Source organism: Neofelis nebulosa, chromosome 1 (genome assembly GCF_028018385.1).
Source record: "Neofelis nebulosa isolate mNeoNeb1 chromosome 1, mNeoNeb1.pri, whole genome shotgun sequence".
Taxonomy (NCBI): Eukaryota; Metazoa; Chordata; class Mammalia; order Carnivora; family Felidae; genus Neofelis; species Neofelis nebulosa.
The window spans coordinates 37,019,118-37,042,984 of NC_080782.1; the positions used below are offsets into that span (position 1 = coordinate 37,019,118).

Sequence of the window (23,867 nt, forward strand, 5' to 3'; positions counted from 1 at the left end):
GACATCCTGTGAGCTCATTCGTTTGTTCATTAATTCTTTCATTCTTCCAATATTTAACGGGTGCCGTTATAAGACATGTGCTTGGCCATGGGTTATTCTAAGTTGAGTAACATAGTTCTGACCCTTTGGGTCTCGTGTCAGCTGGGAAAATCAAAGGCATATTGTGAGGAACAAACGAAGAAACTAATATACACAAATGCTTTATGGAATAAAATTGTATTTCTTAGAGAAATGTTACAGTGAGTCTATAAGAAGGTAAGAAAGTAGAGAAAGTGAGGCTTAAATTATTTGTTTTTTCACCCATCCCAAGATCTGACACAGGCCTTCTGGATGATTAATAAGCACTGCCTACATACAAATAAAATAGCTTTGCCATGTTGACACTTAGAACATTTTGTCAGAAGTTAGATATATGTAACCAATTATAACAAACCAAGAAAACATTTAAATTGATCTCACCTCTTCTGAAAATTTTAGACAATCACTGAATGTCTGGGCACTGGAATCATACTACACAAGCAGTTGATAACTTCTGATACCTACCATTGGGCCATAATGAGCGTGAGACCAGTTGCTCTCTCATATGATACCTAGGAACCACGAAGAGCATCTAACCCATATTTAACCAGAAAGCATTTCTTAAAAGAGCCCCTTCAGTATGAGAAGTACAAGCCCTAGAAAAAAAATATTCAGTAGGTTTGACAAATAAGCTTAACCAAGGTTTGACACGTCCTTTGACTTCTTTAAATGAAAGAAGAATATGTATTTTGAAGTAAAACCCTTTCTATCTGTGCATGCCAAATTATTTTCCTAAAACTGCGGGACTCTAGGGTTGTCAGCAATTGTTCTCTATTTTTAAAATAATATTATTACAGGGGCACCTGGGTGGCTCAGTCAGTTGAGTGTCCGACTTTGGCTCAGGTCACAATCTCATAGCTCGTGAGTTCGAGCCCTGTGTCAGGCTCAGTGCTGACAGCTTGGAGTCTGGAGCCAGCTTCGTATTCTGTGTCTCCCTCTCTCTCTGCCCCTCCCCGACTCACACTCTGTCTCTCTCTCTCTCAAAAACAAATAAAGACTAAAAAAAATTTTAAATAATATTATATTACACTTTAGTAAATTTCTCTCTAGATTGTAAGTACTCCCCCCCCACCCCATACCGGATTTTTATTCTCAGATCAACCTTTGGAGGAATGAGAAGCAATTAGAGAATGGACAGCTCTCAAAGGTCAATGGATTGGCTGAGCTGGGACCTCCATGTGACTTAACATAACTTCGAATCCAGTATAACCTATAAAATATTCCACATTTTATATGTAAAATATAGAGAGGATTATTCTTTCTTATGTTTCATAACAAAACAATTGTAGACTACTTCTCACAAAGATTTTTATGAAAGATTTTGCTAGCCACACTGTGTACACACTAAGACTGAACATGGTCTACTGAGTTTTTATAGTTTAGTTGACTCTTTTTTTCTAAGTATTGAATTTCTCCTTTGTAATTAAATGATAGATTTTCATTTACATATATGTGTGTATATGTATGTGTGTGTATGTGTGTGTGTATGTATGTATATATATATATATATATATAGAGAGAGAGAGAGAGAGGGAGGGAGGGAGGGAGGGAGAGAGACAGACAGAGAGAGACAAAGAATGGAAGAGAGAGAGATTTTAGTCGCTTCAGTCACTCAGAAAAAAGGAATGAGGCCTCATGATCACCTGAAAGTGTAAAAAAAATTTAATAATAGAATACCACTAATGATCTAGAATTATTTTGTACTCTAACAAAATAAATCTATTTTGTTTCCAAAAATGATATTTTAAAGTATCTATCTCCATGGTTTCCCCTATTAATGCAGCATTTTTATATATTCCATTTATATAAACAGAAGTTTATATACTAAAATATATATGCTTTCTAAAAATTCATAAAAATTTACAATGATAACTTCCAATATTTTGTTTACCTTTAGTATTTTCTTTCTCTCTTTTTAAGTTTATTTTATTTATTTTGAAAGAGAGAGAGAGAGACGGGAGGAAAGAAAGGAAAAGACAATTCCAAGCAGGCTCTTGTGCTGTCAGCGTGGAGCCTGATGCGGGGCTCAAACTCACAAACCATGAGACAATGACCTGAGCCATAATCAAGAGTCAGACGCTTAACCGATTAGCGACCCAGGTGCCCTTAGCATTTTCTCTTCACAACCTACTCTGTTGATAACTTTTCTAGAGCTACACACACACACACAAATGCTAGCACATACCCAGACATACAAGCAAAAACAAAACACTGGATTTGTCAATTTTGAAATATTGGTCAATATTTGGCAATTCTACTACAATCTATTTTGTAGTACACATATTATATAAAATATTATAGTGTTAATAGACATCTACCATTGAAATATTGGGAAAAGCATGCCATGGATGCTAATATAAACAGTGATACAGATGATATTTCATAGAAATGATAATTTCACTCAAAATTGGGGCAATTTTGGGGACAGCAGTGTGTCTCATTTGGTTAAGCAGACAATTCTTGATTTCAGCTCAGGTCATGATCTCACTGTGAGTTCAAGCCCCACTTCGAGCTCTGTGCTGACAGAACAGAGCCTGCTTGGGATTCTTTCTCCCTCTCTCTCCCTGCCCGTCCCCTGCTCACATCCTCTCTTCTCTCTAAATAAATAAACGTGCTCACTTTGGCAGCACATATACTAAAATTGGAACGATACAGAGAAGTTTAGCATGGCCCCTGTGCAAGGATGACATACAAATTCGTGAAGTTCCATATTTTTGTCATGAGGAGCTAAAAAATGCTATAAATGAGGTGCAAAATAAAATGGAGGCAGCCATAGCATGGACTGAAAAGGCAAAGGAGACAATAGATGAATTAGAAAGTAAAATTATGGAAAAAGAGGAAGTTGAGAAAAAGAAAGAAAAAAAATCCAGAAGTATGAGGGGAGAATTAAAGAACTAAGCAATGCAATCAAACGGAACAATATCTGTAACAAGAATTCCAGAAGATGAAGAGAGAGAGAAAAGGGCTGAAGGTGTACTTGAACAAATCATAGCTGAGAACTTCACTGATCTGGGGAAGGAAAAAGGCATTGAAATCCAAGAGGCACAGAGAACTCCCTTCAGACGTAACTTGAATCGACCTTCTGCATGACATATCATAGTGAAACTGGCAAATTACAAGGATAAGGAGAAAATTATGAAAGCAGGTAGGGATAAACACGCTCTAGCTTACAAAGGTAGACACATAAGAATAGTAGCAGACCTATCTACTGAAACTTTGCAGGCCAGAAAGGAATGGCAGGAAATCTTCAATGTGATGAACAGAAAAAAATATGCAGCTGAGAATCTTTTATCCAGCAAGTCTGTCATTCATAATAGAAGGAGAGATACAGGTTTTCCCAAACAAACAAAAACTGAAGGAATTCATCACCACTAAACCAGCCCTGCAAGAGATCCTAAGGGGGATTCTGTGAGTGAAATGTTGCAAGGACCACAAAGTACCAGAGATGTCGCTATAAGCATGAAACCAAAGGACATCACAATGACTCTAAACCCATATCTTTCTATAATAACACTGAATGTAAATGGACTGAATGCTCCAACCAAAAAAACATAGGGTATCAGAATGGATAAAAAACAAACAAACAAACAAACAAACAAACAAGACCCATCCATTTGCTGTCTACAAGAGACTCATTTTAGACCTGAGGACACCTTCAGATTGGAAGTGAGGGAATGAGAACTATCTGTCAGGCTACTGGAAATCAAAAGAAAGCTGGACTAGCCATACTTATATCAGACAAACTAGACTTTAAATTAAAGGATGTAACAAGAGAGGAAGAAGGGCATTATATAATAATTACAGGGTCTATCCATCAGGAAGAGAAAACAATTATAAATGTCTATGTGCTGAAATGGGAACCCCCAAATACATAAAACAATGAATCACAAACATAAGCAACCTTATTGATGAGAATGTGGTAATTGCAGGGGACTTTAATACCCCACTTACAACAGTGGATAGATCATGTAGACACAGGATCAATAAAGAAACAAGGGCCCTGAATGATACATTGGATCAGATGGACTTGACAGATATATTTAGAACTCTGCATGCCAAACAGAATATAGCTTCTTCTCGAGTGCACATAGAACATTCTCCAAGATAGATCACATACTGGGTCACAAAACAGCCTTTAATAAGTATAAAAGAGTTGAGATCAGACCATGTACACTTTCAGACCACAATGCTATGAGACTTGAAATCAACCACAGGAAAAAGTCTGGAAAACCTCCAAAAGCACAGAGGTTAAAGAACACCCTACTAAAGAATGAATGGGTCAACCAGGCAATTAGAGACGAAATTAAAAAATATATGGAAACAAATGAAAATGAAAATACAACAATCCAAATGCTCTGGGATGCAGCGAAGGCAGTCCTGAGAGGAAAATACATTGCAATCCAGGCCTCTCTCCAGAAAAAAGAAAAATCCCAAATATAAAATCAAACAGCACACCTAAAGGAAACAGAAGCAGAACAGCAAAGACACCCCAAACCCAGCAGAAGAAGAGAAATAATAAAGATCAGAGCAGAAATAAACAATATAGAATCTAAAAAAAAAACTGTAGAGCATATCAATGAAACCAAGAGTTGTTTTTTTTTGAAAAAATAAACAAAATTGATAAACCTCTAGTCAGGCTTCTCAAAAAGAAAAGGGAGATGGCCCAAATAGATAAAATCATGAGTTAAAATGGAATTATTACAACCAATCCCTCAGAAATACAAGCAATTATCAGGGAATACTATGACAAATTATATGCCAACAAACTGGACAACCTGGAAGAAATGGACAAATTCCTAAACACCCACACACTTCTAAAACTCAAACAGGAAGAAATAGAAAACTTGAACAGACCCATAACCAGCAAAGAAATTGAATCAGTTATCAAAAATCTCCTAACAAATAAGTGTCCAGGACCAGATGGCTTCCCTGGGAAATTCTACCAGACATTTAAAGCAGAGATAATACCTATCCTTCTCAAGCTGTTCCAAAAAATAGAAAGGGAAGGAAAATTTCCAGACTCATTCTATGAAGCCAGCATTACTTTGATTCCCAAACCAGACAGAGACCCAGCAAAGAAAGAGAACTACAGGCCAGTATCCCTGATTAATATGGATGCAAAAATTCTCAACAAGATACTAGCAAATAGAATTCAACAGCATATGAAAATAATTATTCACCATGATCAAGTGGGATTCATTCCTGGGATGCAGGGCTGGTTCAACATTCTCAAATCAATCAATATGATACATCACATTAATAAAAGAAAAGATAAGAACCATATGATCCTGTCAATCGATGCAAAAAAGGCCTTTGACAAAATCCAGCACCCTTTCTTAATAAAAACCCTCGAGAAAGTCGGGATAGAAGGAACATACTTAAACATCATAAAAGCCATTTATGAAAAGCCCACAGCTAACATCATCCTCAATGGGGAAAAACTGAGAGCTTTCCCCCTGAGATCAGGAACACGACAGGGATGTCCACTCTCACCGCTGTTGTTTGACATAGTGTTGGAAGTGCTAGCATCAGCAATCAGACAACAAAAGGAAATCAAAGGCATCAAAACTGGCAAAGAGGAAGTCAAGCTTTCAATTTTTGCAGGTGACATGATATTATACATGGAAAACCCAATAGACTCCACCAAAAGTCTGCTAGAACTGATACATGAATTCAGCAAAGTCGCAGGATACAAAATTAATGTACAGAAATCAGTTGCATTCTTATACACTAACAATGAAGCAACAGAAAGACAAATAAAGAAACTGATCCCATTCACAAATGCACCAAGAAGCATGAAATACCTAGGAATAAACCTAACCAAAGATGTAAAAGATCTGTATGCTGAAAACTCTAGAAAGCTTATGAAGGAAATTGAAGAAGATATAAAGAAATGGAAAAACATTCGTGCTCATGGATTGGAAGAATAAATATTGTTAAAATGTCAGTACTACCCAAAGCTATCTACACATTCAATGCAATCCCAATCAAAATTGCACCAGCATTCTTCTTGAAGCTAGAACAAGCAATCCTAAAATTTGTATGGAACCACAAAAGACCCCGAATAGCCAAAGTAATAGTGAAGAAGAAGACCAAAGACGGAGGCATCACAATCCAACTTTAGCCTCTACTACAAAGCTATAATCATCAAGACAGCATGGTATTGGCACAAAAACAGACACATAGACCAATGGAATAGAATAGAGACTCCAGAATTGGACCCACAAAAGTATGGCCAACTAATCTTTGACAAAGCAGGAAAGAATATCCAATGGAAAAAAGTCTCTTTAACAAATGGTGCTGGGAGAACAGCAACATGCAGAAGAATGAAACTAGACCATTTTCTTACACCATTCACAAAAATAAACTCAAAATGGATAAAGGACTTGAATGTGAGACAGGAAACCATCAAAATCCTAGAGAAGAAAGCAGGAAAAAACCTCTCTGACCTCAGGCGCAGCAATTTCTTACTTGACACATCTCCAAAGGAAAGGGAATTAAAAGCAAAAATGAACTATTGGGACCTCATGAAGATAAAAAGCTTCTGCACTGCAAAGGAAACAAACAACAAAACTAAAAGGTAACCGACGGAATGGGAAAAGATGTTTGCAATGACATATCAGACAAAGAGCTAGTATCCAATATCTATAAAGAACTCACCAAACTCCACACCTGAAAAACAAATAACCCAGTGAAAAAATGGGCAGAAAACATGAATAGATACTTCTCTAAAGAAGACATCCAGATGGCGAACAGGCACATGAAAAGATATTCAATGTCACTCCTCATCAGGGAAATACAAATCAAAACCACACTCAGATATCACCTCACGCCAGTCAGAGTGGCTAAAATGAACGAATCAGGAGACTATAGATGCTGGAGAGGATGTGGAGAAACGGGAACCCTCTTGCACTGTTGGTGGGAATGCAAACTGGTGTAGCCACTCTGGAAAACAGTGTGGAGGTTCCTCAGAAAATTAAAAATAGACCTACCCTATGAACTAGCAATAGCGCTGCTAGGAATTTACCCAAGGGATACAGGAGTGCTGATGCATAGGGGCACTTGTACCTCAATGTTTATAGCAGCACTTTCAACAATAGCCAAATTATGGAAAGAGCCTAAATGTCTATCAACTGATGAATGGGTAAAGAAATTGTGGTTTATATACACAATGGAATACTACGTGGCAATGAGAAAGAATGAAATATGGCCTTTTGTAACAATGTGGATGGAACTGGAGAGTGTTATGCTAAGTGAAATAAGTCATACACAGAAAGACAGATCCCATATGTTTTCACTCTTATGTGGATCCTGAGAAACTTAACAGAAGACCACGGGGGAGGGGAAGGAAAAAAAAGTTAGAGCAGGAGGGAGCCAAACCATAAGAAACTTAAAAACTGAGAACAAACTGAGGGTTGATGGGGGGTGGGAGGGCAGGGAAAGTGGGTGATGGGCACTGAGGAGGGCCCTGTTGGGATGAGCCCTGGGTGTTGTACTGAAACCAATTTGACAATAAATTTCCTATTAAAAAATAAAATAAATAAGTAAACATTTAAAAATTATAAAATTTGGGCAATTTAGAAGAATGCAAATTTTCTTGTTTTAAAATTAATGTGTTCTAGCTAAGGCATGCTACATCATGTTGTGGCCATACTACAGATTTTAAAGCAAGTAGAAAGTTATGCCATTTTTCTGATAGATTTTAACAGTGTAAAGACTCAATGATTCAGGTATAAACTTATTGATTAATTCACTTAAAATTTTTAAGATTTTGTAAATCAAGTTTAAATTAATGTGTTTATTAAAAAGAAAATATTTATGAAGATTCTTATTTACCAGTCCTGGACACAAACAATTTTCACAGTGTCTAAAATAATACATAATATGTAGGGGCACTTGGGTGGCTCAGTCTGTTAAGCATCCGACTTCGGCTCAGGTCATGATCTCCTGGTTCATGATTTCGAGTTTCACATCGGGCTCTCTATGCTGTAAGCACAGAGCCCACTTTAGATCCTCTGTCCCCCTCTCTCTCTGCCTGTGCCCCACTTGTACACTCACTCACTCTCTCTCTCTTGCTCTCTCTCAAAATAAATGAACATTAAAAATTAAAAAAAAATAGTAAGTAATGTGTAGTATGTAGACATATGGGTGAAGGGTTTTTGGATTAGGTGAATGGATATTAGATTTGGTAAAGTATCAACTTGTTATTTCACATTGTAGCTTCAATAACCTATAATTCTTGTTTAAAATTGGATTGCATTTGTGCAATAATGTGTCTGATCTTAGCACATAATTTAAACATTATTAGTCACCATGGTGATACAGCCTAAAAGTTTGCATAATCATAAATAAATCCTAAAATTAATAGCTTGGCCATATTACCTTAAATTCAATCTGTTAGTAGATGAAACTGACTTGGAAAAAATAATTTATGTTCTGAGAACTCACTGTTTTGCTTAGTAATTCTCAGTAGGGAGTGGCATGATTTTCTCCTCAGTTTATTAAAATTCCTAATGACACTTTTTATAGAATTTAAGAAAATCTACACGTATAACTGCACAACTCTTCTTTTGATGAATTTTCCCCTTTTTATCATACTCTCTATCCTAATAGTTACTGTAAAATAAAATCAAATGCTATCAAGGAGAGTAAAATGTCATAAATTGATGATGAGTAACATTACACAAGGTTTAACATGCAAACTGAAACTTGATTAGATGGCAGTTTCAAATGACTAAGTTGGCAGCAGAGCAAAATGATGGTTGATTAGGGTCTTCCCAGTGGCAATTTCTACTTTTACAGAGTAAAATACTAAATAATCCTGATTATACTATATTATAATTGTAACTGATTTCTTTACCAGTATGAAGCCAGCTGGAGTCAAGTTGCACTGGTCTGTGTGTGTGTGTGTGTGTGTGTGTGTGTGTTGTGTGTGGATGTGAAGGGCTAACAATCTTCCAGGGAGTAGTTCTTATATTTCCTAATAGTTTAAATGCTCTTATTTTCTTTCTCACCCACTGTATTATCTAGTGTATGCACAGGAAAGTATGCACCTTCACCTGGAAATCACAAATCTAGAAATAAGAACTAATTCCTTGTCTAGATATAAGCTCATTTAAACAAAAATCCTGGAGATGACCTTTTGTTCCATTCTGTCTTTTCCAGTTCATATCCAAGCCAAGTGAGGGTTCTAATTTTAAAATACATCCGGACCTTAGCCTCTTTCACTACCTCTTCCACCTATAGCCTGGCCCTAACCCTTCTCATCTATTGCCTGTGTCAGTACAATAATCCAGGTATCTGCCCATGTTTATACCATTAGCAATACAGCAGCCAGTTCACTAAAACCTGAGTCATGCCACACCATTCTTCAGAAATGTTTTTGCATTTCTGTATACCATTAATGAAGTAGCAAAGAGCAAAATAAGAAATCAGTCCCACTTACAATTGTACCAAAACCAGTAAGATACCAGAAATAAACCTAATCACAGAGGTGAAAGACCTGTACTCTGAAATGATAAAACACCAATGAAAGAAGTTAAAAATGACACAAATAAATGGAAAAGCATCCCATGTTCATAGATTAGAAGAACAAATATTGTTAAAATGTCTATACTATCCAAGAAATCTACATAACACATTTAATGCAGTCCTTAACATAATATCAGTAGCATTTTTCACAGAGCTAGAACAAATAATCCTAAAATGTGTATGGAATCACAAAAATCTCAAATAGCTAAAGCAACTTTGAAAAAGAAAAGCAAAGCTGGAGATATCTCAATTCTGGACTTCAAGTTATGTTACAAAGCTATAGTGATCAAAACAGTATGGTACTGGCACAAAAATAGACACATGGATCAACAGAACAAATAGAAAACTGAGAAATGAACCCATAACTATATGGTCAATTAATCTTAGGCCAGCAGGAAAATGAAACCATAAAATCCTATAGGACAACACAGATAATAATCTCTTTGACAAAGGCTGTAGCAACTTCTTACTAGATATGTCTCCGGAGGCAAGAGAAACAAAAGCAAAAATAAACTACTGGAACTACATCCAAATAAAAAGCTACTGCACAGTGAAGGAAACACTCAACAAAACTAAAAGGCAACTTCCAGGATGGGAGAAGATATTTGCAAATGACATATCTGATAAAGGGTTAGTATCCAAAATCTATAAATAACTTACTGAACTCAACACCCCAAATACAAATAATGTAGTGAAGAAATGGGCAGAAGACACAAATAGACATTTTCCAAAGAAGACATCCAGATGGCAAACAGCCACATGAAAAGATGCTTTACATCACTCATCATCAGGGAAATGCAAATCAAAACTACAATGAGATACCACTGCACACTGTCAGAATGGCTAAAATTAACAATATAGGAAACAACAGATGTTGGTGAGAATGTGGAGAAAGGGGAACCCTCTTAAACTGCTTGTGGGAATGCAAACTGGTGTAGCTACTCTGGAAAACGGTATGGAGTTTCCTCTTAAAAACAGAACTACCCTACAATCCAACATTGCACTACTAGATATTTACCCAAAGAATACAAAAATACTAATTCAATGGGATACATACAGCTCAAATAGCAGCATTATCAATAATAGCCAAATTATGGAAACAGTCCAAGTATCCATTGACCGATGAGTGGATAAAGAAGATGTAGTATATATATATATATATACAATGGAATATTATTCAGCCATAAAAGAAAATGAAATCTTGCCAATTCCAGGAGCATGTATGGAATAGAAAGTATTACACTAAGTGAAATAAGTCAGTTGGAGAAAGACAAACACCACATGATTTCACTTACATGTGGAATTTAAGAAACAAAACAAAATAAGCAAAGGGGAAAAGAGAGCAAGAAGGAGGCAAACCAGGAAACAGATTCTTAAGTATAGAGAACAAACTGATGGTTACCAGAGGGGAGGTGGGTGGGGAATGGGTTAAATAGGTGATGGGGATTAAGGAGTTCACTTGTGATGAACACGAGGTGATGTATAAAACTGTTGACTTTCTATATGGTATACCTGAAACTAATATTACACTGTATGCTAACTCACTGGAATTTAAATAAAAACTTAAAAAATAAATAAAACATTTAAATGATCTCCCAAAGCAAGTTAGAAGCTAGTCTTTATGATGGTTTACAAGACACTAGAGCTACACTGCCCACATGTGGCTACTGAACACTTGAAATATGTCTGGGCAAAATTGAAATATGCTGTATATATAAATTATACACTGAACTTCAAAGACTTAGAATGAAAAACTGTAAAGACTTAAAAAGTAAAACACTTTGTTAATACTTTTACATTGATTACAACTGAAAATTTTATTTTGCATGTTTTGGAGTAAATAAAATATAACATTAATTTTATCTGCTTACTTTTTATTTTTACTTAATTTTTTTAATTTAAGTATAATTAACATACAGTTTGGTGTGTACAATATAATGATTCAACACTTCTGTACATTACCCAGTGCTCATCATGATAAATGTACTTGTAATCCACTTCACTTATTTCACCCATTTATCTGCTTATTTTTATATTTTTGTCATACATACTAAAAAATTAAAACTTACATATATGGTTCATATTATTTTTTTCTCTGGAAATCACTGTACTAGAAGGTCTGGTGACAGTTGCTTCTCTGACCCTACCCCCGAATTCCTGCCTCATCTCTGGCTGAGCTGGGACCACACTGGCTTCCTTGTTCTTCATTCATTCCTTGTGTCAGGTTCACACTTGCCGAAGAATAATATCACACTTTATGTGCCTTAAAGCTGGTAAATGGTGGGTCAATCAGGTAGCAAATTTTTGTGAACAATATATAGTCTTCTAGACACTGAAATTTTATAGTAAACATTATAGTCATGTGTTCTCTGTACCCAAGGAGCCTGCATTCTAGTTGGGATATGTTATAATGCTTATAAAATGCAAATTTTAGAATCTTCATTCACTCAATATAATAATTGATTAAAGATCTGAAACTTAGCAAACTACTGGAAAAACAATGTAGAGTGTTTGCTTTGTAAAATATTGCCAAAGAAGTGAAGATGATTATTAAGATAGATTCAACAAAAATCTCTCTCTTTCTCTCTCTCTCTCTCAATCATACAAAACTATTACCCAGGTTTTATTTTCTCTGTAGAGCTTCTCTTTACCTAAAATTATTGTTTGATATTGTTAAATTGTATATTCCATTATTCTGCAACTAAATGTAGGGTCGATTCTAGTTTATCATAGCACATGGTAAGCACCCATTACATATTTATTAAATGCACATATTAATTAAATGTCAAATATACTGCAATAATCATTGTAATTCAAAGGAAAATTAGTATCCTAACTGAAAGCGGAATTTGACTCTCTTGAAAGAGCAAATGAATATTGTGAATTTTAACAGTTATGTGTTTGCTTATTTTTTTAAGTTATTCTGAACTTTAAAACAAATGGACGAATAAGAAGTAACTATTACGAAAATACTTATAATAAAGAGAGAAAAATGATAGTTAAAAACAGTTGAATGCTAATACATTATAACATATTACATTTATTACATATAATAAATCTTTTACATAATATAGATTCTTAAAAGCTTCTTATAAATCAAACGTAATCATAATATGCATCAATTATAATTAAACAATAGCAATAATCGGTGCCTCAGATAAACCTCACTGGCTACGATACTGCCACTGTGCAAAGCTGTATAATTAAACAACAAAACTCATTATATAAAGGGATATTTTTGGTGAAGCTTTATATAAGATAAAGATTTTTATATATACATTTTCATGCTTAGCTTTTAATGATAATCAGGTTTTAATTGCATAGACTTAACATAATAATTGCTTTTATAATAGCATTTTTGACACTAATTTTATCATTAACAAACTTATTTTTTTTAATGTTTATGTATTTTTGGGAGAGAGAGAAAGAGAGAGAGCGAGTGCGAGCGAGGGAGGGACAGAGAGAGAGGGAGACACAGAATCTAAAGTAGGCTCCAGGCTCTAAGCTGTCAGCACAGAGCCCAACAGGGGCTCAAAATCACAGACTGTGAGATCATGACCTGAGCCGCAGTTGGATGCTCACCCAACTGAGTCATTCAGGCACCCCTACAAACCTATTTTTACCTGAAATTAACAGCACCTACAAATATATAATTTCATTTAAAATAATCTCACTTTGGGAGACAAAGAATAAAATGGATAGAGATGTATAATGAAAGTGAACACACAGTAGAAAAAAATAAGTATTTTGTAAGGTCCTTACAATTATTTTAAACAACAGCTCATTATTTCAATCCTTCCTATCTCCTCAATCAAAATATGCTAAAAATCATGTCAATAAAAATAATATTAAGAATGCAACAGAATTGCCTGGGTGGCTTAGTTGGTTAAGCATCCGACTTCTGCTCAGGTCATGATCTCACTGTTTGTGAGTTCAAGCCTCCCGTCAGGCTCTGTGCTGACAGCTCAGAGCCTGGAGCCTGCCTTGGTTTCTGTGTCTCCCTCTCTGTCTCTCTGTCCCTCCCCACTCATGCTCGCTCTCTCTCTCTCTCTCTCAAAAATAAATATTTTAAAAAAATTAAAAAAAGAAAGAATGCCTTGGAACATATTTGAGGTAAACAGGCATCCAAAAAGATATGTTTACTATGGAACAGGAAAATGATTATTGTGTTAACTTTCCAAAATGATTTAGACATTTTTTTTCTTAAATTTTGAAGCACCTAGTGTCATCTAGGGGTTCTTGGATACCTTTTGGAATTTATATTACTACAAACAATCTAACAATATGCTTTATCTTTTTAGTAATTCAAAATATTATACTTAATCAAATACTTTGAACCATCACTGCTGATTCTTATTCTAAAAGAAAAATAATTACGCATTTATTTTCTTAAGAATGTCACTAACCAGCAAATAAGGCGTGTACACATTGCTTTGAGATTTTTAATAATTATATGGATGTCAAGCAATGAAATAGCCAGTGATTAAATTGAAAGGGCAAATTGCAGGGACTCCTAAATCATTTTATCTTTCACAAGGACACACAGTGTAAGACCCTGAATTTTATTTTTCACAGCTCATTAAGACATATAAAAATTTCCCATTAGGACATCAATAGTAATAATTGCTTACAGATTTAAAGTATATTAGCTCCAAGCACATCTTTGTCTGTATGTTAATAGTGCATTTCCATAAAAAAGTGTTTTAAATATCTGAAATTACTGCTGATTGAGTAATATTACATTAGTAATAATAGCTGATAACACATGACTTAAAACATGTAAACAGTTCAAAAGTTTATATCTTTTAAAAGGTAACTGTGAAGCCATTTCCTTGAGGTAAAGCACTGTCATTAAGTTTCTTATATTTCTAGAATTCTTTACGTAACATAAATACTATGTGCACAGCATTTGCACACACACTACATATCCTTTTTAAATAAACATAAATAAGAATATTTATATATGCTTTATTTACCTTGTTTTTCTCAATTATTATATCTTGAAAGGTTTTCTTTATTAACACATAGAAAATTGCTGCAATAGAGTTTTAACAGTTTAGTAGTATTTTAATATAGGGATGTCCTAACATTCATTTAACCACTACTCTGAAGATGAATACTACTTTTTTGAGGTAAAATAATTTAGGGTCATAAATGGCATTTTGGAAATATAAATATAATCAAAGAAGTTAAAAAAATCAAATCTCACATATATTTCCATCTTCAAAAATCTACTCACTGTTAACACTCTAATTTTACAATCTTATTATATTTGTACAGTATAGGAACAGTTAGCATGAACTTCTGAGATTATGCATGGCTTATTAAAATCAGTTCATTTTCATTTACTTTGTTTTACCCAATAATGTGCTACTTGAGAGATCCTATCTTATTTATTATTTTATCTCTAGGCTTTAGGAAAAAAAGTTCAAAAATAAGTTAAAAATACATTTATTTTAAATAGCTAAGAGTTCATTTAATGCTAGATTCTTGTTATGTTATTTTTCTAGGAAGATATTAAAATATTTAAACAGTCTTCTGAAAGGCAAAATTTCATATATTTTTAGCATAGATTTACTAGAATGTGACTATTTTCCTTTTAAATCAGTCCCTAATTTCATTTATTTTGGAATTGCCCCCTCAACCAGGTTGTAAATTTCAGGATGGAAATAATGTTTCATTAACTCTTCTCTTTCCCACACTGTTTGACAGAATTCAGACATATGTAAATTCAGGCATATGTAAAACTACAATGTATTGTTTGCATTATATTATATATAATGTAAATTTCAGGGCTAGTAGGCAAAAGCTACAGTATCATTTAGTGTTTACCAGTTGCAGTTGAAACATGTTTGAATAACCTCTTTAAAATTCAGAAGGATATGGTCTCACGAATTATAATCCAAGTGTACGGAAGGGATTCTACCATATACTACACTTTTATTTAATATGTATCCTGAAAAATAACAAAACTAGTACTTTTGGCAAATAGATGAATTGTGGTTGATGTTGAACTGACATTAATGTGTAAATGAAGATAGCTAAGAAGGGGAAAAAGGGTAAAGGATATGTACAAAAGGCAATACTAAAAGAGAATCAGAATGGCCAACAAACACATGAGAAAAGGTGAATATCACTAATAATCAAGAATGAATGCAATTTCAAAGAGTAATGGGATCTACCATTTTTAATAATTAAGATAACACTAGGCCAAATAATTTTGACTCTGTCCCTTACTAGCTATGTATGTACAAGTTACTCAATGTTTATTTGCCTTTATTTTTACACTTTTATTTTTTTAATGTTTATTTATTTATTTTTGAGAGAAAGAGAGGGACAGAGCAGGGGAGGAGCAGAGAGAGAGGAAGACAGAGAATCCCAAGCAGGCTCCATGATGTCAGTGGAGAGCCCCATGCAGGACTCGATCTCACGAAGGGTAAGATCATGACCTGAGACAAGATCAAGAGCTGGATGCTTAACCAACTGAGCCACCCACATGCTCCCATTTTCTCACTTTTAAATTCAGAATAATAACAGTATCCACCTAATAAAATTGCTATGTAAATTAAATAAAACATCTAAAAGAAAGTCTGAGGACAGTAATAGGAGGTTAACAAAAAGAATAATAACAATGAACATTTAATAAATAACTGAATGTTGAGTCAAGAGAAATTTTTATGTACTTGCATGTGAAAAAAATTGGCAATACTGAAGTAGAAATTGTCCAAACGTGTAAGTATTCGTATCGCAGTAATATGTATACCTATACAAAATTAGAAACAATGCAAATGTTGGTATATACGTACAATAGAAGATAACACAATAGTTGAAATGAATAAATAAAGTAAATAAATCAAAAGAATCAAACTTTTAGCTCTCCTTTCCTATAGGAAACATTGTAGGTGAACAGAATACTTGATGAAATGTTAAGTATTCAGTGAATACATGAAGAAAGCGTATGCTAATTAGAATTTCACTGTTTTGTGACCTTTAATGAAACAATGGATTTAGGCAGTGGCTTCTAACATCACAGAGAAGATGGTATGTTCCTTCTGATGTAAGCACACACCACCACCTGTGATAGAGTCTCGTCAAAAAAAAAAAAAAAAAAATCAAACGTGAATCTTACTACTAAGTTAAAGGAAATAAAGGGAAGATAACATTTTGACATTAGCACTCTCCAGACCTTGGGAAACTGAAGGCAAATGAATAGGCTTCTCCAACAAACACCAAAGGAAGGAGAGAGACAGAGAAAGAGAGACAGAGATAGAAACTGATTTTAGATCTACATTCAGACTAAATGATACTTAGGAGATATCTTTACTTGGATTCTGATTAGAAAAAAAGTTTTAAATGAAAAAGAAAGGAAGACATGTGGGAAATGTGAGTACTGACTAATGAAAATAAAGAAATGGGAGTGGCGGGGGGCACACCTGGCTGGCTCCATGGGTGTAGCGGGTGACTCTTGATTTCAGGGTTGTAAGTTCCCACCACAGGCTGGGTGTACAGATTACTTAAAAATAAAAGTTAAAAAAAAAAAAAAAAAAAAAAGAAATGTTTTTTTTTTTTTAAATTTTTTAAGCTTTATTTGTTTTTGAGAGAGAGAGACAGAGCATGAGTGGGGGAGGAGCAGAGAGAGGGAGACACATAATCGGAAGCAGGCTCCAGGATCCCAGTGGTCAGCAAAGAGCTCAACATGGGGCTCCAACCCAAGAACCATGTGATCATGACCTGAGCCAAAGTCGGATGCCTAACAGACTGAGCCACCCAGATGCCCCAAGAAATGTGTCTTTTTTTAAAGCACATTAATATTTTATTTTTTAACATCTTCATTTTAATTGTTCAACTTTTAATAGGCCAAAATGGTATTTTACCTGGGATTTTTTCATAATCATATGTGGAAAGAAGTTTGCATATAGTTAAAACAAACTGTCTAAGTGTTGAAAACTGCTGGAACTACAGGAGGGTAAATTAAAACCATACCATTTATTTTTTAACATATTTAGAATTGCCATAATTTTAATATATATTAATTCATACATAAGATAAAATACATAATATTTTACCATTTTCAAATGGCAGTTTGATTTTTCATCAATATATAATATGATTATTATTGAGCACCTATTAGAAACAAGGAAAGTTGGCTAATCAGGCTTACATTAACATGTCACTCCTTGTCCTTACCAAATAAAGGTGTTACGACGTCTTCGTAAGTTCAAACCTAAATAACTCTAAGTACGATCTTGCTCATCTTCTCTTTGCTCAAGTAACAAGAGTAGTATAGTTATATATACCAGAATGAAATTGTATTAGATAAATAATTGCAACTCACAATAAAAATAATAAAGTTTACTTACAGATTACATTTATTTACATACTAAAATATAGTTCAGACTGAGTAAGACTGCCTTTTGCCATGTGAAAACCAAAAAAAAAATATTTGGAAAAAAAATTTTATTGTTTTAAGACATCTTACATGTTTTACTTCTAGGGATCAATCTATAAGCAATTACATTTTCATGTCTGTCACCAATGAGTGGTGCCAGTTACCAGCTGACCAACACTAGTCATTTGGAGAACAAAATCCATCTCCAATTTGATTGTCAGTTCAAAACTTCTAGAAAAAAAATAATTAAATATCATTGAAATATTAATATTAATAATTAATATTAATGACCATATTTTTACATGTTTGTACCTGTTTTCTAGGGTTTTTTTCATTCCAACTAAATAAGGAGGTAACAATTCAAGCAACACAAATATAAGCTGTTTTTTATCAACATAAAAGGAAATTACAACTCAAATATATCTTGTTAAATTACTTTTTGTTTTATTTTTATCTCCATCTTTATTCATGAGTTGGAAAAGCTTTAAAACCTTTCCCACAGAACAAACTGTTTGTTTAAAGGTACAGCTCTCTACAGAGATCATGTTTTTCTTACTAAATTAATTGTCATCCTTCTTTTCCATTCATTTAATATTAATCCTGATTATTATATCATCAAAGCTCATGGAGAATAGAAAATTCTTATTAACTCAAAGGAAATTCCTTGAAAATATTCAGAAGAGACAATGTTACACATCTAGTAGCTGCAAAACTGCAAACTAATGGTAACATTTTTTAATAAAAATAAATATTCCCATTCACCATCAACAATAAAGAGATAACACTGTTAATAATAAGAGTTAGGAGATCATTAGTTGTGAGGCTAGGGATAAAAGAAAAAAAATACTTTGTAGAGGAAATGTTTTATAGCGAGTCTATTAGAACAGAAGTTGTACCACGAAGCGTTTTTTTTTTCTTTTTTGATACAGCAGAGACATTAGCATGTTGTACATCATGAAAAAAAAAAAACCAAGTAGAAAATATAGATTTCACATTAACATGGACCACACTCAAGTGAACAATTGTGCAGCTTATGTGATGCTCCATAGTTTCTGCCCTTTTCCTTCCCTTTCCAACTTGCCTATTTATTGGAGAGGAACACGGCCAAGTTCAATTCATCACCGCTACACACAGCTTCCCTGCAATGCTGCCACTGGCACCCACTCCCTCCATCTGGCCTTAGTCTGAGCATGGTTTCCTCTACAACTGTTGCCAGTCTGTTGCCATAGCAGCAGCTAAGAGGGCGATGGTGGGATGGGAAAAGAAGGAAAGCACGCTCCATATCCATGCCCCTTACGGAGATTTTGAAATGGTTCCAAAGTCCCACTGAAAATGTGACAGAAAAAAAGAAGAAAAAGAATAAACAGTCTTACAAAAGATATCCACAATAGAGAAACACCTTTTTTTCTTTTCCCAAAGGGAAATAAACGTGTATTAGGGAGAAACAGTTCAACCTGCAAACTGAGAATTAAGCAACATGCTCACATGGTTGGAAAGGAAAGGAAGCAGTGGATTATGTGACGAAGGAGGGTGTTTAGGCCTTTATTAGTGGAAGGGTAGAAAAACAAGCACTTTTCCAAAAGCAAAAGTGTTATAGCTCAATGTTTGGAACTCCTTTTTAAACTAAAAGCTATGCGCTGACTCCTAAAATTCTACATCGATATTTGAATGAATATAAAGGTAAGCATTGTCCAGCTACTATATTGTAATTCCAGGTTACAAGTCATCATTACCAGTATTTAATTTCTGATTTTAAAATGATATATGGTACACCTGCATATATTTCCAGAAAAATAAATCTTACCAGAATTTCACTAAAACTTATTTTAATTTTATATATGGATTCTGAGTATAATCAAAGGGATATACAAACTTATATGCAGAAAAGCAACGTAACATAAACCAAGCACTAAAAATTAAAGGGAAGACAGAAATCAACTAATTCTAATCTTAGCTTTTAAAAAGCTTACTGTGAAAGCGTTTGGCAAGTAGGACTATTACTGACTCTTAAAGTTCATATGACAATTACTGAGTTGGAAATATGTCTTAAAAGGGCATCGTATCTTTTTCCTATGTCCAAGTAGGAGTACAGGAAAAATCTCAGACAAAGGCTGCTGTGTACTACTTTTGAAAGTAGTTCTACACAGAAAGTCAGACTGTGCCATTTGTCTTACAATCCAAATTATTCTCTATGTTCATAGTTTTCATCTTTTTGTAATGTAAATAACAGAAGATCGATGGCCAACTTTTCCTCAAATATTCAGCATTACCTCTGTTCCTGGGATCAAACATTGTGCATTGTGTTTCTGGGAAAAAGTTAGGAAAAGAGGAAGATAAGGGGCATGTGGTACTAATAATCATAGCACTGAAGTGCTTCAAAACACAAGGTGGCCTCGATGACATGTTCAAGCATTCTCATTAAAGGTCAGGCTTTCTTATATAAAATATCTATGACTTAATATTTGTCATTAATGCAACTTTACTAATAAAGAAAGGGTGGTTTTAAGAGATGATAGGTAAATGTGAGACATTCGGAGGATAGGAGTGAGTTCTACTGCAGCAATAATTCAAGAAACTAATAGATAAAATCAGAAAGCCCATCCTCAAGGCCAAGGATTTTGCCTCCAGACTGAAGCCTTTCAAAAGCCAAAACAGCTATGCTGGTGAACAAATGGTTTTTATCATCATCTCATTTGCTATAACTTTATCCGAGTTCAGTGTACTTTTAAAAAATGCCACTATTATATTTTGAAAACCCTGTACATATTTGCTACTAAGTGTCCACCCTGCCCAAAGCACCCAGATTAACAATAAAAAAAAGACATTTTCCTTACTTTCAAGGTCTTAAAACATGATCAACATAGGACGTGCTTCTTCTCTGAGCCTTATAAATTATTACTATTAGTGCCAGTATTTAACATGTCTTCAGCATAGTGTCATCTCCTGCTAAATTGATCTTTTCCAATTTTAACTCTGTGGGCACCTCTACCCAAATAAGAACAGTGAGACTATCACACAATAAATGTAATATCCTAGAGGTGAAAGTAACCCAAGAAATTTGGTTGTTCAGGGAAGTGAGACACATTTAGTCTATTTGGATAGAGTACATCACATGTATACTAAACTTAAAAATTCAACTGTATATGCTCATCATCTGGGGAAGAGAGATAGATAAAGAACAACATGAAATGGATGGAAGGAAGGAAGGAAGGGAGGAAGGAAGGAAGGAAGGAAGGAAGGAAGGAAGGAAGGAAGGAAGGAGGGAAGGGAGGAAAGAAGGAAGGAAGGGAGGGAGGAAGGGAAGGAGGAAAAAAGGGAGGGAAGAAGACCGGGTGGTAAGAACAAAGGGAGGGAGCCAGGGAGGGAGGGAGACAACCAGGGAGGGAGGGAGGGGGTGGGAGAAAGGAAGAAAGACAGAAAGCATTTCAGCAGTTCAGAAGATTCCAGTCATTGCCGCACCTCAGGCCTACATGCTGCAGTGTGAGCATGAACTGCATTCGCAAATGTTCAGGCTCTCCCTTCTCAGTTTATATGTGTCTCTTCCAGTAAGAAGATCTCAGTGGGCAAACTGTGTTCTGTTTAAAGGCAGGACTTCTCTCTCTCGTAAAGCCCCCAGATGCACTTGTGCTCAACTAAAATAAAGTGATATATTGGAACTCAAGCATGAAAACTGGTTTTGTTAAAGCTATTGACAGCTATTATCTATGCTGCTGTTATGTTTTCAGGTTTGTTCACTATATTAAGACACAATTTGGAATCTAAAAAAGATGATCCTTGCAACTCATCCTGTTTGTGGACAGTAATTATTCAGACCTCAACATGCCCTGGTTCAAACAAATCCCTCCAGGCCATACAGGATTTTGATTCTAGAACCATCATGCAAACTCCTGATCATTACTTGAACCCTGATAAGAAAAAGGAAGGGAGTCCTCTAGATACTATAGTAGATGCTAATATTGTCTTCTTCCAAATAGAATGTCACACATTTTTGTAAATTAATAGAGTTGAATTATACCAACATCTTGCATCTGCCAGAATTTTGGTAGGTAATAATTCTTGAATGAAAATATACAACCAATTTTTAGGACCTGTGATCTACTAGATAAATGATATGACTCAATATTGAGTTTGAAGGCTCACAGCACATGCTCCAGGAGCACAGATGAAGGAGTGACTAAGACTGCCTACAAAAGTTGAGGAAGATTTCCCTGAAGAGGCAATGCTTCAGCTGAATTTTTTTTTTTTACTCTTTTTTTTTTTTTTAACGTTTATTTATTTTTGAGACAGAGAGAGACAGAGCATGAACGGGGGAGGGTCAGAGAGAGAGGGAGACACAGAATCTGAAACAGGCTCCAGGCTCTGAGCTGTCAGCACAGAGCCCGACGCGGCACTTGAACTCACGAACCGTGAGATCATGACCTGAGCCGAAGTCGGAAGCTTAACCGACTGAGCCACCCAGGCGCCCCGCTTCAGCTGAATCTTAACAAACAATTAAGAGATTTCGTGAAGGCTATAGAAATTGAAGGGCATCTCAAGTAGAGGCATGTATACAAACATAAGAATTGAACTGTGTGCTCAGGAAATTTCCTATTATATGACTAGAATATAACCTCAAAAGGGCGGGGATGCTTTTTAATTTATTTTTAAATTTCCTCCTAGCTCACGAGGGGTATTTAATAAATATTTATTTAATTAGATGTAAGTAGCTGAAATACATAATCTGAAGTGAGAGGCTGTGGGCAACAGATCAAGATGTATTCAAAATTCTTATCATATAAGATGTTATACCAAATATAATTCACATTAGGTTTGAATGTCAGAGACAGGAAAACTCCAAATAACAAAGGATTGAAAGAGAACATTTTAAGGGCAGGCACCTGGGTGGCTCAGTCAGGTAGGCATCCAACTCTTGATTTCAGCTCAGGTCACGATCTCATGGTTCGTGAGTTTAAGCCCCACGTTGGGCTCTGTGCTGACATGTGGAGCCTGCTTGCGATTTTCTCTCTTCCTCTCTCTCTGTCCCACCCCACACACACACAAAAAAATAACATTTTATGTCTCTCTCTTTTAAGTGTTAGCATCTCAGACCTTGCAACATGACCACATGAACAACAGGGACCCAATTCTTTCTTACCATGTTGTCGTACTTAACACGGCTGTTCTATCTCCCACCATAACCACATTCCAATCAGGCAAAAGAAGAAGGGGCAGAAGGATGATACAATTTCTTTTAAAGACCAGAAGAATACTTAAAGATATCAGTTTCATCACATCTTCAATAACTGTCACAAGGCCAAATCTAACTACAAAACGGCTTAGAAATGGAAGATTTATTGCTGATGTCCAGATCCAGTTAGTACTTCAGGGTCCTATTAGAGGAACATAATGGAAAATAAATACTGGGGGACAATTAATCTCTGCAACCCAGTTTAATGCAGTCTGGATTTATACAGGTAATTTGTTTTAAGAAGTTACTTAATTTGATGAGAAACTTTTGGGTTTACTTTACAAAAGTTAAAAACACTCCCAAAGCCTTGATCTTTGTTTCTAATGCCATTTTCTATGAGCTCCCAATGGCCAAAAGTGGGGCAATTTAAGCAACAAAATAAACAATATAGTATTGGATTATGATCCAAAGCATAAAATAAATATCCATGAGTCCTCAATAATATAAATGAAAGGTTGAATCAATAAATGAATGCCAGAGAAGAGAAAAACCTCCTTTGCAGAAGAATTCTAAGTAATTTATGTTGATACACCCTCCTAAAGAAGAAAGAGCATAACTTCCCACTCCGTAAGTGTAGGCTGCAGAGAGTGACTTCCTTTTAAAGAGGACAGTATGGGAAAAGAGAAAAGAAGAAACTTGATA

At 35.0% G+C, this 23,867-nt stretch overlaps 1 protein-coding gene and 2 non-coding genes across 3 annotated transcripts in view; 1 reads left to right on the plus strand and 2 right to left on the minus strand.

Moving 5' to 3' along the window:
• The window catches only part of HCN1 (hyperpolarization activated cyclic nucleotide gated potassium channel 1), a 393,365-nt gene that overhangs the window by 219,984 nt on the left and 149,514 nt on the right, over window positions 1–23,867 (minus strand). The window lies entirely within an intron of this gene.
• LOC131489406 (U6 spliceosomal RNA) lies at window positions 2,690–2,796 on the plus strand. Its single transcript, XR_009250542.1, has one exon. It is a non-coding gene; the product is annotated as a U6 spliceosomal RNA (small nuclear RNA).
• LOC131489351 (U4 spliceosomal RNA) lies at window positions 12,666–12,806 on the minus strand. The gene has a single exon (XR_009250496.1). It is a non-coding gene; the product is annotated as a U4 spliceosomal RNA (small nuclear RNA).